Source organism: Scaptodrosophila lebanonensis, unplaced genomic scaffold (genome assembly GCF_003285725.1).
Source record: "Scaptodrosophila lebanonensis strain 11010-0011.00,11010-0021.00 unplaced genomic scaffold, SlebRS2 tig00000311-arrow-arrow-pilon, whole genome shotgun sequence".
In the NCBI taxonomy this organism is placed as follows: domain Eukaryota; kingdom Metazoa; phylum Arthropoda; class Insecta; order Diptera; family Drosophilidae; genus Scaptodrosophila; species Scaptodrosophila lebanonensis.
This window is the reverse complement of record NW_022060643.1, coordinates 207,450-222,022: the sequence shown is the minus strand read 5'-3', so window position 1 is coordinate 222,022 and position 14,573 is coordinate 207,450. Positions and strand designations below refer to the sequence as shown.

The window sequence follows — 14,573 nt, the reverse complement described above, 5'->3', positions numbered from 1 at the left end:
AAATGGATTGCTTAGGCATTTCCTTCATTTATTATTAGCTTACGTCTATTTTATAAATTTTTGCGCGCCTTTCAAGCCCGCTGTTCCTGCCCATTTCAAACTTAAACGAATCTGGCTTATCAGACAATATACTCGGAAGCATAAAAATATTAATTAAATGACCAAGATGTAAAACGACAACATTCTGCTCGTCTGGCATAGACGATTGGGATCAAAATTATTGGTCGCCGCCAGAAGTAATTTATCCGGAAGGCAAATGCGAGAGTACGCAGTATTCAGCATGACAAGGACAGGTATTTTGTTGTTTTTGTTTTTCATTTTCTTTTGTGAATTTTAAACTTATTTTTTGGCCTCCAGGTGACAGTGCAGATGTCGTGACTTGACTTTTGTTTACATGCTTTGTTTGGCGTGCATTTGTTGGCCGGTTGGTTTGCGTTTTCATTTTGCCTTGTTTTCATTATTTTGCGGTTGACGAGGGGTCAGAGGTCAGCGCGCGTAAAACAGGTGCTTTGGGTCAATAGCTTTGAGCATAAAAATCAAAAAGCACCGCGCACAGACAAAGCAAAAGGACAAACAATGATAAAGTGTCTGCCTAACCAATGAGTTTGGTCCATATCATGTTTTTTTGTGACATATTCGTAGCTTGATAGCCACCATTTTTTTCATAACCTGCCCAGGAATACTCAGAGTGTGCTGATGAGATTTATCGTAAATTATTATTTACTACTTTTTGACCACCTTTGTAACCTTAACTAATCGTTTGTCTATATGTCTTAGGCAACGTAAATCACGAATGTTATTATAAAGGTCAGAGTCACAAAACTTGAGAGCCAGAAAGAGGAACGAAAATTTCTTTTGACCCATCATAGTTACATAAAAACTCGTTTGTACATTCCCATTAAGCTGGCATACCTTTATGTCCTTTGGGTTCAGGATATAATTAATTTGTTGCGTTCCGAAGGCATACCCTCAAACGGAACGAATAACATTTTTTTAAAAGTCCGTATGCTACTTTTTAGCTATACGGGCATACCAATAGTTTATTATTATAAGTACATGTATTTGATATTTATGAACAATATTATTATTACTATATACATATTTTATTTATTAAAGGAATAATTGTAAACTCTTGAAACTACTTATTTACAAATATTATAATATACTTCAGTTAGTTATTTATGCAACAACTTTGGCAGCCATATGCTGCCCGTTTATTTAATTACTAATGGAATTTATCTTCCACATTATTGCTTAAACTTTATTGTTATTATTAATGTGCTATTGTTGCTTAATTAAATGTAATTATATGCAATTATATATTTTATAAGCTTTTACTTAAAACATTTCAGAATTCATAGCGCAGCCTTTTAACATTTAGGCAACATAAAGAGCATTCCATAGTTGGCTGCGTGGCACTAAAAATGATAGATTTTTACATATTGTAATTGTTTTATGAGTTCAATCCGCACATGAGCGGAAAAAATGTTACACAAATGCCAGCCAGCCGGTCTGCCGGTCTGCCTGTCTGCCGGCCTGCCAGCCATGCAGTTGACAAAGTTGAAAATTTAATCAAAAAGCAAACGTTTGCAGTTTTCAAGAAATAATTTAATTAAAAATGCCATCTTTTTTTTATAGTGAGTGAGCTCAAGGTAAGAGAAGCAACAACATCGACATCTGCACTATGTAGAAATGAAATTAATATTAAAATTAATCACATTGCCATATTAAATGATGAACTTACTCAAAGCGCAACTTTTGCGGAATTGAGAAGCGAAAAGCTAACAAATACTTGTACAAGTATGTATGTATGTCTTGTATCCACGATAGTGTACTACTTAAATGTTATATGTAAGATTAGCAAAATATGCCAAAAGGCTAGAGAAGTGAAGTGTATGGGTAGAGTGTAGGTATCACCTACTACATGCCTTAAGGGCGGGAAATGCTGAATCTTGACTTTCAAACACGTTAATAGAATATGAAGTCTGACAGGTTTCAAAAGCAAAACGAGCAATTCAAATGGCAAGGCAAATGACTAACGGCTAATAGCATTCGATTTCCTAGTAAACATAATTCGATATTTCTACGAAATGATGCTCAATTGTTGTGGGCGTAAAATTTGTTTCTTTCTACGTAATTTTCAGCAACAATATACATACTAGTAAATAGAAGTATAACTTGGTGCGGCCTTTAAATGAATTTTACAAAATGCCTATTATTTTGTGGCGTGTGTTTATTTCTTATTTCGTACACTCAACCGAATAATTCATGAAAAAAAGTGCATCAAGACCTTTTCTTTTTCTCCAGAGTTCAAAATGCGTGAAACCGATATTTGCCTCTAAATACTAATTCGATTTCAACATTTTACTTTTCTTAAAGAAAACATATGTGATGATGTGTGGTTATATATTGTTGTTTAAGCCCCACTAAGACGAGCACATTTCTATCGCAGTTTCTTGTCAATCACAGACAAGCGCTGAATATTTATATAAAAAGAACTGACAGTTCGTTATATTCAGTAATAAACATATATAAGCAGAGAACATGTTTTATGCAACTTGCCTTCCTCACAGTCTTCGCAAAATTGCGAAAGCACCCTCCTTAAATTGAATTCAAAAGGAGGCAACGAATGCTCTTATCATGACGCCGAGAGATTGGCGCGAGAATCCTCTTGTAGGAGTTGAAAAATAAATAAAAATAAATTTACGAAACGCATCAAGACATCTACTTATTTGTAATCTTATTTTATAAGACAAATGCAATGTGTACCCAAAAAAAAAGGGATTTTTATGGAAATCATGGAAAAATCATTATTTTATGATTTTTTTTGTTTTGCTTAAAAATAAGGATTATTGGTTGAGTTGCAAAGTATAACTCATAACGAATCATTATATTGTGAGAGAACGAATAAAAAACTAAAACTTTTAGTTAATCCTAAAGGAAGGATATAAGGATTGGTATAATCCTCGTTTTCTCAAACCTACTTGTTCCATGAGAGAATGTATTTTTTTCGCTTAAACAAAAAAAAACAAAATAATCTTTATTTGCCGTCCTTATAAATTACAATTATATCTCATAAACGCTTCCGACTCGATGGGGGAATTTTATATGCCAATTCACAGTCAATTGTAGTCAGAGACGTTTATAGACCTGTTAACAAATATTTTAAATTAAAAACTTATAAGAGAAAGAAGACTTCAATCAATTAGTAAAGAAATAAAAAATGAAAAAGGAATCTCTGACCCGGTGGGGAAAGATTTGTCAGACAGCTCGACAAGCCATATGTGGTCATAGATGCCGCAGAGGAATGTGTTCTATTGCAATATACTTGTAATTGCTTTCTATATCTTACAGAACTCTGTCATACTTGTTGACTGTAATTTTGGGTTGAAAGGGCTTAGCTTAGTTTTTGAAGGCTTTCCCGTTCACTTTTCCGCATATGCTTGCATTTCCATTTGATTACTTTCAATTTCAAACTACTATTTTGTGTGCATTTAGTATTAATGCCTTCTAGTGTTCGTTGGCTGGTTATCCTGTTTCTCTTTTTTTTTTTTGCTTCCTCCCCCAGCAAGGCAACCGCCCAGCATTTTCATTTCATTTTCAGCGTTGCTGCCGCCTCACAGCATGACAGCCTTGGCAGGCAACGGTGTTAGGTGTCCGATGCAACTTGCCGGCACCTCGACAGCATCTCAGCTGTGGAAGCGCCTTAAGTAATTTTCTGCATAAAATGTTTCACTGAAGTCAGCCATCGACTGATGCTGCTGCTGCTGCTGCTGCTTTGCCCTTCAGCTTTCATTTTATTTTACCCAAATGGTCAGATATGTGCGTGAGCGTGTGCGTGCCACAACCCACACATGTTCCATAAACAACAGCAGAGAGCTGAGTTACTCTAGATGTGTCAATTTGTCCGTCTATCCGCATAATCGAACCGATTAGGGCGACCGATTGGAGCCAGACATGAACATAAAGTTCTTATGCGAGCAATGTCCCTCCAGTTGGACATTAAATGTGACACTTGAAAATGTAGTTGTAAAACTAAATGGGTGGAAACGGGCAGCCCCCATGTCACCAACGATGGCAGTGTTCTGCAACAGAAACTGTCCTTTTGTTGCTTTTTAATTAGTTTCTACAAAAAGCTTTTAGCTTGTCATGGCCAAAAAAAAAAAAAAGAACCCCAAAAAGTTTAGTTCCTTTTCATTTCAATTGTGTCGCATTTTCAAATAGTATGTATGCCGCCGAGTGTCGGAATAGCATTCGTAATACCCTGTAAGGGTATAACTAAATTGAAATCAAGGTAAAGTGTCAGAGATGGTATTCGCTTAAAAACTGGTTACATTCATTTACAAGATGTGACTTGAAATTTGTCATAAAATAGTTAAAAAATATGCGCAATAAATAAAAGAAGAAGGCACATTGAAAATGATTGAAGTACAAATGAATCATTTTTTGAACGATTTCAAACGGAAACAACAACAGCAACAATGCAAATGCACTGCAAATCAAATCAATTCAATCAACCATTAATGCACTACACTTTCATTTCAAGTCATTGGCATTTACTCTGAACATAAAGATATATATTAGGCATTTCGTGAAACGAAAGCGTTGTCTGCGAGATGCCACTGCATACTAAGAACTTGCACCAAGCCCTCCATTCAATCGATTCTGTCATGCAGCAGCTGGAGGAGAAACCGCTTGAGCGGCTTTTGTGGTCTTTGAACCCAGTTTACACAAATTGAAGGCAGCTTCCTAACGGAAATCCGAGCATGACAATGCACAGTGGTCGACGTCAAACAAACTCAGAATTGTGCCAACAAATGCATCATCTCTATTTCATAAAAGAACCAGCAATACAACGGTAACGCATTTTTTCTTTATTCCATCTGTATTTGTTACGAAAGGCTTCAAAAGAGAGAGCATTTTGACAGGCTTCAAAAGTGAGGTCGTGTTTCAACAATTAAATTAAATTATTAAATCAATAACTATCCCCACGAATTAAAATGAATATCGAAGAAAGTGGTATTAAGTATATACCTACTATATTTTTATGTTATAACTTGTTGTGATTTTGTTATAAAAATTATGTTTACCCCGAGCTTTTGTAAGTTTTGCATTTAAACAGATAGATACATTTCAGCTAAAGCAAAAGTATTTTGTATTTCTATTTTAATATGAGTTAATGTTTCTAGATTCTGTACTGTTAGTTTCAGCTTTTGCAAGTTTTCAAGTTTTTGCAATATTTTGTGTTATCATCAATAAAGCAAAGCAGTCTCCATATTTTTTTGGGAGCTTTTTCGATGCTATGTTGTTGTTGCTGCTTTATTCCTGAGCAATTTTAAAACAATTACAACAATTTTACTCAAATCTGTTTTTGATTTGCTAGATTAATTATAAAATCAGTTTCCACTTCTCTATATATGTTTTATTTTCTTATAATATCTGATGTACCTTCATGAAAACCTTGTCTTAAATTAAAAGCAATATTCTAACGTTTTATGATTTAATACCCATTAGAATTTCACTTTGATATCTCTGCTGCAAGTATTTCTGGGGTTCGTTCCTAGTCGGTCGGTTATATGGGAGCTATATGATATAGTTGTCCGATCTGGATGAAATTTGGTCAGCTGATGTAAAACGTCCTTAAATGGATACTAAATTACTTACTAAATTTTCTTTCAATTCGAATAAAAATCAAATAATTGTATGTACTAAAAGTTCATTTTGAATCGCTCTGTTATACGATTTTTAAAATACTGTCAGCTAGAAGCCGTTGACATAAGTTTCAGTACGATAGCTCCACTAGAAGTATGTTTGGTCGCTGATTCCATAGAAGACCGACCACTGTGCAATGGTCGCTGTAATGTATCCTTTAGTTGACTTTTTCGTTATGTTACAATTTTGTCACTTGGGAATATATAGAGGGAATATGTAGAGTAATTGCCAATTTGCTTTCTTAGCTACTCCGACGAGTAGTTAGCTCGAATTCGGCTATTTAGAGGCTACTTTTGTTTTTCCGTTTCTTTATGGACTGGCCATTGTGTCTGTGTTGTAATGTAAATGTAAATGTAAATGCATGACACTCCACACGGACAAATGCAATGAAGACGCGAGCAACAACAACAACAACAACAAAAAAAAAGCAGCAATCGCAGTAGCAATGACAACAACAAACACAACACCCCATTAGTGCCATGTCTCACATTAATGTGTATGCAAATTGCGGCAAACTGCTGAAGCATGAGGGCACACAGCTGCCACAACGCTGGCGGCCAATGCAAACAATACACACACACACACACACACACAAATACACTCACACACTTGCTTACATACAGCAACTCACAGCTTAATAGATGCAGCTGCAGACTTCTCAAAATGAAAACTAAAACGCTAAACTAACTTTGCAACCAGAAATGCAAATTCGATGACATGGCATCCAATATAAAAACTTCCAAAAACAGCTAATTTGTTTACAAATTAACAGAAAATATATAAAATATACTGGGATTTCTATAATCCATTTAATTAAAATTTAATAAATTAGATGATAACCAATTAATGTAATTGCAGAATTAAAAGAAAATCAATGGATTAGCATTGCGAGTTTTTTTTTTTTACAGAAACTAATTGTTTAACACGTTTAACTAATATGAAAATGTGAATAAGGCTTAATAATTAATTAATTAGATCGAGGTTTCCCAAAGTTGTACAAATACACTTAATTCTGTTTTTACACGGTAGATTAGTTACAGAAAAAGTCGTGTAAAAAAAAACATTGATCATATATAGGTGATTGGTTCCTTATCCTAAAGAAATATATATGAAATTTTTAATTTTCAAACCGTGTTACATCAAAATCGTGTAAAGAAACACCGTGTAAGGACAGAATTAGGTGTACTTTTCTTTAATTGAAATGGCGCTTGAAAATATCGTAATTGGTAAATAGTTGAGAGCTAGGTTAAATCCAAGAATGTTTACAATGCTGACAAATATGCAAAGAAGGCGAAGTTGACTGCAATACAGGAGAAAGGATGAGCAAGATGGAATGGGAGAGATATATATTATCCTTCCAGTCTATTGCAATTGCAATTATTTTGTTAAAATAATTATCGTTTATTTGCGATATAAATAAACGAAATATAACAGATATAATAAAAATAATTCCCAAGTTTGTCATTAAATGGACAGACGACGAAACGAACTGTGTATATCTTTATATGTATATGTGTATATTCTTTATAATGGTCGGAGATGCTTCCTCCTCTCTCTAACATACTTTACACAAACCTAGAACATGTATCCTTTTTACCCTCCGGCTATAGGGTATAATAAATGTATATCTTGTAATCAGGTGCTAGCCCACTGTTCACGCACACCCACCCACATACACACACACACACACGCACATACACATGAAGACAAACAAACGCAAGCAGTCTGCAGTTTGCTGACCATGGCCTTGCATGGCAGCTGGCGTATACGTAATATGGCATTGGGAACCAACTGTAAAATGTAAAATGTTGCCGAATGACCACACACACACACACACACACATACACACACACACACAAATACATACACATGCATATGTAGTATATATGTTTCCGCGTGCGTGTGTGTGTACGAGGACAAAAATAAAATAAAATGTGACTTTGTCGATATCAAATAGGCAAGCGTTTGTGCTCTCTGGCCATTCGAAATGTGCAAACAAATGAAGTCCATGATGAAGATAGCGGTATCTATGGTTTATGCAAAAACGAAAGCCACAGAAAACTGTAAAAGTGTTTGTGAAAATGGCTTTGAGAAGAATGAAAAGTTGACTGAACGGCGGACGGACACAACTGTGATTCCAACAAGAAATGAGGAAGCGAACTCAACAAATACGCTGCCTTCCATAAATATCTACCTCTCTCACTCTCTCTTTCTGTCTGCATGTGTGTGTGTGTGGGTGTGGGTGTGTACATATGTATGTGTTGGAATGAAATTGGTTTTGAAAAGTTTCCGCACACTCTACTCAACGAACAGCAGCAGGGCAGCAACAGATGGAGATTGACAAAACAAGCACAGGGAGACAGAGAGATTGGATGTGAGCATAAGAATGAAATGGTTGCGCGAGTTAAGGTTCGCTATCTAAGCCCACAAGCATTTTATAGCCCTATACAAAAAAGCCGTCATAAAACGGAGAATAATAATAATACTCAAAAGTTAAACTCGAGCCCAACAAACGGTGCACGTTTTGATTTAAAAAGAAAAAAGGGACGGAGGAGGAAACATGGCAAATTCCATGAATTACGGCTAAAAAATATAGTTGACTTTTCTACAGTGTGCGAAATAAGTTAAGTGGAAAAAACTACAAGTATGTTGCATTGTTTTTTGCACTTTTTTTTTCCTAAGAAGAAAAACGATCTCTTGGAACTCTCCCAAAATTAAAGTTAATTTTTTCCACTATGACTAAAAATGAAGTTTTTTTTTCATATAGATCCCAATCATTATTTATAAAACAACCTCAAATATACGGGATTCTAATGAATTTTGATTCTGAAGCACTGTTTTGTTGTCAATTTTAGCCCAATCCACGAATATAACCCTTAAAAGTATTAGGCTCCATTCCATTGGCATAAACGATATTTGAGAGAACACCCCAAAAGTTCTCCATTGGATTTAGATCTGTGAAAATCCGGAAATACATGAATAATGCAAACGTCGCTCCTTAGTAGAAAAACGTAATGTTCGATGAAAAAAAAAAAAAATAATAATAAAAGACAACATCAGTTCGATCGAAATTGGCAATGAACTTAAACATAATTTCAATGTTATAGCTCATATAGCTCCTATACGAAGGGTTCATTATTTTTATTATATTTTTTTTATTCATTTATTTTTTTTTTTTTTTTTACCAATAAAGACATCTTAAGCCAATGTGGAATTTTGGAGTTTTGTAGAGCAGTTCTAATACTCGAATACTATGTTTTATTAAAATCGGCTAACTTATCATATCACATAGGAATGATAAGTATAACATAACGTTTATTTTAACTGTACGGGGACAAGGGTATTTTATGTTTAATTTTGCGTTTGTGTTTCTCATTGATTATTAATTTTGCTTTTGGGTTTCTCTTTGATTATTAATTTTGCAGTGAAAGGGAGAAATTTTTAATTTTCTTAGAAAAACACATTAAACTGAATATTCATCACAACTGGGTTTTTGTAGCAATTGCTTCAAGGGATATACAAGAACGCAGTGTATGGAAATCCTTATGGTTACAAAAAAAAAAACCAATTAATATAACATCTTCTTAACTAGCTTTGGGATTGAGAGAAGGGAATCAGAGCTGCGAGAAGGACGAGGTACGCATAGCGGTCTGTTCAATTTTTCATTATACGAGTATGTCATTTATATGTAAGCACACAATTCCATATGCATATATTATACATACATACCTACATATAGTACATGTATGTGCATAGTATATTTGTTCGCTTCTGTAAAACATTTTCAAGGCCGCGAGCAATAAACGGAAACATGACGATGGCTTGAAATAACAGAATTGAGACAGGCGTGTGTGTCTATTGATATGCATATGTATGTATGGATGTGTGTATGTGTGTGCGTATATATTCCAATATATAAAGTGCGTAGGCTTTTACAAACGACCCACCACTTGAAGCTTTGAATCTGAATACTCTGCGAGCTAACAAATGACATGTAGTAAGTCAAAGTTTTTTAATAAGGATTATTTAAAGAAATTTCCTTTACACAACTAAAACAATTCTCTCCACTAGCTTCCACTACATACATATCTATATATAATATATGTATTTATATGTCTTTTTACAAAAACTTTTAAATAAAATTGTTTGAAAAGCCAAACATTGGAGAAATAACTATTTGTTCTTAACTGACTATCTGAGTGATTCATTTCATTCATTCAGCTGGAATTCAACTCAATCCATTGATTAATTTCGATGTGTTTAAAATTATAAGGAAAGTATAGCATACAAATTCACTTAGTTAGAAACCACACGGAAGTGTTAAGCGTCCGAACAGATTGATTTAAAAAATATTTAACAATTTCTGAGAAAAAATATTTTAATTCTCAAGCAAATGTTGACAAGAAAATGTGAAACCTTTTTTGCATGCGGATGTAGGAATCACATAATTCCACTTTATTTTCATTGCAATAAAAAAGTTCAAAAATATAACTATTCTTGTTAAGTTTCTTATTTACAAATTTATTCCGGTTTCCTGTGAAAAATCAAAAACGAAGCGTCTTTCTTTAATGCCGATTGTGGAACGCAAGGCTGCCTTCAAAAAATTGTCCACAGATTCAAATCCAGGCTTTACGATTGCCTCGTTCAGCAACAATTGCAACTTTTGACGATGAGATGCCAAAATTTGCAAAATATGCAATTGTTGAAGCTGGAATGGAATGACGTAACCAAAGAGCGAGACCTCAGGGTAGCCAACAGTGCGCAGGATGAAAGGGATCCAGCTCTGACGCAGGAAAAGTCCGATTAATTTCCACCTACACTAGCACAGGACTAGGCTTGGTTGAATTCGTAGTAACAGACACGGTTGAGCGCTTGTCTAATGTCAAGAAATAATGCAGAGCAGGACTCCTTGCGTTCGAAGCCTTGAAGCCTAATATGCTGTCGATAAGCAGGTGAGAATACTCCCGAGTGTCATGGCCTGGTATTGGGTTTTCTTCAAAACCACTGACCCGCACTGATGAGACTAGGGTTTGCTCTGTTTGGAAATCAGAATCAGTTGGGTGGATATTATTTATTTCCCATCAACAAATAAAGCTGCCGATGTAAAAAATAAATCAATACAATAGAGAGCTTAAAAAAAATTAAATTAAAGAGGCCTATAAAAATTGCAATAATATTTTATAACGAATTCGACTCGGTGGGGAGATATTATTTGATATAGTCAGAGAGCTAACAAAAAAGAAATGAAATAAAAAATCCAAAACAGGTACAATTAAATTAAAATAATAAATTAAAAATACTTTCATAATAAAAGATACAAATATAATTAAAAACTAATAAAAAGGAATCACTGATACTCACAGCAGTGATCATCAGCGATGCTACCTGGAAATAGAAGACATGGGTGAGGGAAGGGGGAGGCTCGCTTGAGAATAGGAAGCAAAATGTATTATAATTAGAAAAGGATCTGTAAAGCAGAGAGGCAAAAAGTTTCTTGTTGGCCCGGAATTATTAGTAGTATGTAGTATGGTTTTGCTCTACGTATCTACATTGAATATTTAAGTGTGTTATAGCCATGTGATGGATTAATTATGGAAATGACAATTTAACATTGTTTGAGTGAGTAGAGGAAATGAATGGAATTGAAAGCCAAGCACTGCGTATATACTTACATACACGGAGTATATGATTCGTATAATTTGTCACATGAAATTTCCGGTCACATGTCTATACCTACATCCGTATGCACGCGCAAACAAGCACGTGACAAGGACAAAAAAAAAGGGCAACCTTAGGTACACGTAAACTGTTTCGTATGCGTGTGTGTGAGTGTGAGTGTGTGGGCGTCTTGTTGGTCTAAAACTGAAAAACGCTCTCCGCTTCGATAGCTGTTTAATATGCATAAACTTGGCAACTGCCAACAGACACACACACACGCATACCCAGAGGAAGTGTTCCATAGTCAGTAGTTGGTAGTTGGCAGTTGGAAGTTGGAAGTTGGTAGTCACGCCCATTTATCGCCCACGGCCATGTGTCAACAGATTTGTCGTCATTCCATTCTCTACGTGCGTGTTTGTGCTCCTGCTTCCGCTTCTTCCTCTTCCTATTCTTCTTCTTTTTTTGCTGCTCTTCTTGTTCATCGTTCATCGTTCGTCCTTCGTCCCATGTTGGCAGCCCTCAGAGAGACTGCTTTTTGTGCCCCCTAATTGGTTGCTCTGTGTGTTCCTTCAGTGCACAAAACTTTGCATAATTTTTGGCGTTTTGCTAAAATTGTGTTCGCAGTTGTTGTTGTTGTTCTTGTTGTTATTGCCTTAGCTATTGCTTTTTTATGAGTTTGTATTATTATTTTTGTTTTACTGCCAGCACACACACACACACGCACACACATAAAACTGCACCTTAGTAAGTATTATAATACCAAGCAGCTGGTGCTAATTACACACTCCTACAAAATTATGAAAGTAATTTGGAATTAAATTATTTGTGTCTAGTCCGGACAGAATACTTCTAGTTATCTAATGTTTTTTTTTGCCAACTTCTTTTGGTTTTTAAACGACTTTAAAAAAGGAGCAGGTTCTCAATTCGTATTTTTTTGTGTTTGTTACCTCACTACCTCTCAATATACCTAGCAATAATATAGCAATAATAATGCGAGAATAATTTAAAAACTATTTTTTTAAAATTAACGTTTATACGAAAGACAAGATAGTTGATAGTTCCCCTTTCGTCGCTGTCTATGTATGTAGTTACAAATCTATGTACCTTGGCTGACATCGATTCAAAAAAAAATAATAATAGTACCAACATTATTGTAGGTATTGTTCTTATTATTGTTTTGGAATAGTTTTTTTGGACGTCGGTTTTTTTTTTAATTTTTCTTTATTTTTAATTGAAGACAACATTGTTTCTTTGATAAGTTTACAAAAATATACCAAAATATTTGTATTGCCTTACCATTGCGTTTGGCAGTTTTGAACACAGAGAAACGCTGGTCTTCGATACAAATTATCAGTTGCTTGCGGAATAATTGTCCACAAAAATATTCGTTCATTTTGATTTATTTACGAGTATAAAAAAATAAAACAAATATCTTTACAATGATAGGAAGAACCTAATTGTGGAATCTCTTCAATGACATACAAATTTCATAGGAGAGCACTTGCTCATTTGATTTGGCGAGGTAGTCTCAAGAAGCCAATAATCAATCAATCTTAATTTTAACTTTTTTAATTAGATTCAAATATTAGATCGATAATCAAGTCTCATGATGACCAGCTTAAATTCATTTAAATATTAATTAATGAAATTCAAATATTTTCTACTCTGTACATGAAGTAGTTTCCCAAGTAAAGATCCATCTTACACCATACTTTTAATTCACATTTCCACGTTTAGTTTTCAGTTACTGTTGCCATAAAATGTGTAAAGTTTTTTTTTTAACTTAAACCGTATAGAAATTTGAGGCTACCATTTTGAAAGAAGTAAAGTGTTTCATGCTGAGCCCAATTGTATCCCATTTATGTGTTGAAATTTTATTAAGCCCAATGCAGACGGTGAGTGTCCGGCCAAGACAATTTTCACTGTGCTCTTAATTGCCAGCTCAATATTAATACAAATATGTGCAACGGACCTATATCAAAACTATTTATTTTGAAATTTTCATCAACATATTCGAAATATAAATTGCTAGTTGTTCCTGTTTCGTAGACATGCTTATCACATTTATTTTAATTCTACAACTAATATTTGCTGATGTATATATGAATAGAAAGTATTGTAAATAGAAACTGCTAGCTTTTCCGAATTGTGCGATTTAAAAAGTTTTCCCGAATCTAGAGAGGAATCAAAACAATTTCGTTTACACTTTGTTTTGAATATTATTCATATTAAAATCACTAATTGAATATGTTTTTAGTAAAATTTACGATGTTTATATTTGATTTGAATATGAAATAATAGAACATTAAATTTAATCTGAAAATATTCATCTGGCTGCGACTAGTTGCGTTTTATTCCCTGGCGATCGCTTTTTTCTACAATGTTCTCAGGTGTGATGTTTCCAATTTCTCGCATTCGACGACTTCGTTGCCGATATTGTGTGCTCCTCTTTATTTGGCATCCCTATACTCTAGTTTTGATGACATCAGCTGCTCTATATTTATAAACTAAATCCATTTTATTTCTTTTCCTATTGACTGTATAATTGGGTATTTTGTTTTAATGTTGCTCCTAAGTGGACAGAGCTTGAATGTAATTGTTGGCTCATTTAGTTTAAACTCATTCAACGATTCAACAATGTTGCTGTTTATCCTTCGAACAGTTTATTTTTTCGCTCTTTCTTCATCTCTTCCTTTCACTCTCTCTCTTTTTTTTGCTGCGCATCTTTCATCATTTGTGTGTGTATGTGTGAGTGCAAAGCAATTTGTGTTTATTTTTATGCTGCTCATAAGCGTGTGCCTGTCAGCCTGTTTGTCAGTCTGTCTGTCAGCCTGTCTGTCTATCAGTTGTATGTATGTATCTGTGTATTTGTGTGTGTGTGTGTGTGTGTATTTATGCTCAACGTGCTGTAAATGCGAAAACAAAAAGTTAACCAAAAAGCAATGCAGCAACGGCCTCTGGCGCGTGGCTTTTCGGTCTTGCCGCAACAGCCAGCTACAGAGAGAGAGAGAGAGAGAGAGAGAGAGGGAGAGGGAGAGGGAGAGGGAGAGGGAGCAGCGCCCAGCGACCCATCCGTATGATTTGAGCCTCCCTTCTAACCACGATACCCGACAGCAGGACATGGCCACGACCTGTTTTATATTCAAAACAGTTATGCTGCTATTTTATTTCATCTGATTTTTACACATGAATTAATAAAAACA

General features: G+C 34.7%; 1 protein-coding gene across 2 annotated transcripts in view; it reads left to right on the top strand.

The window, feature by feature from the left end:
- Nucleotides 1–14,573, top strand: part of LOC115630084 — a 160,872-nt gene that overhangs the window by 33,968 nt on the left and 112,331 nt on the right. The gene's annotated exons all lie outside the window — the stretch shown is intronic.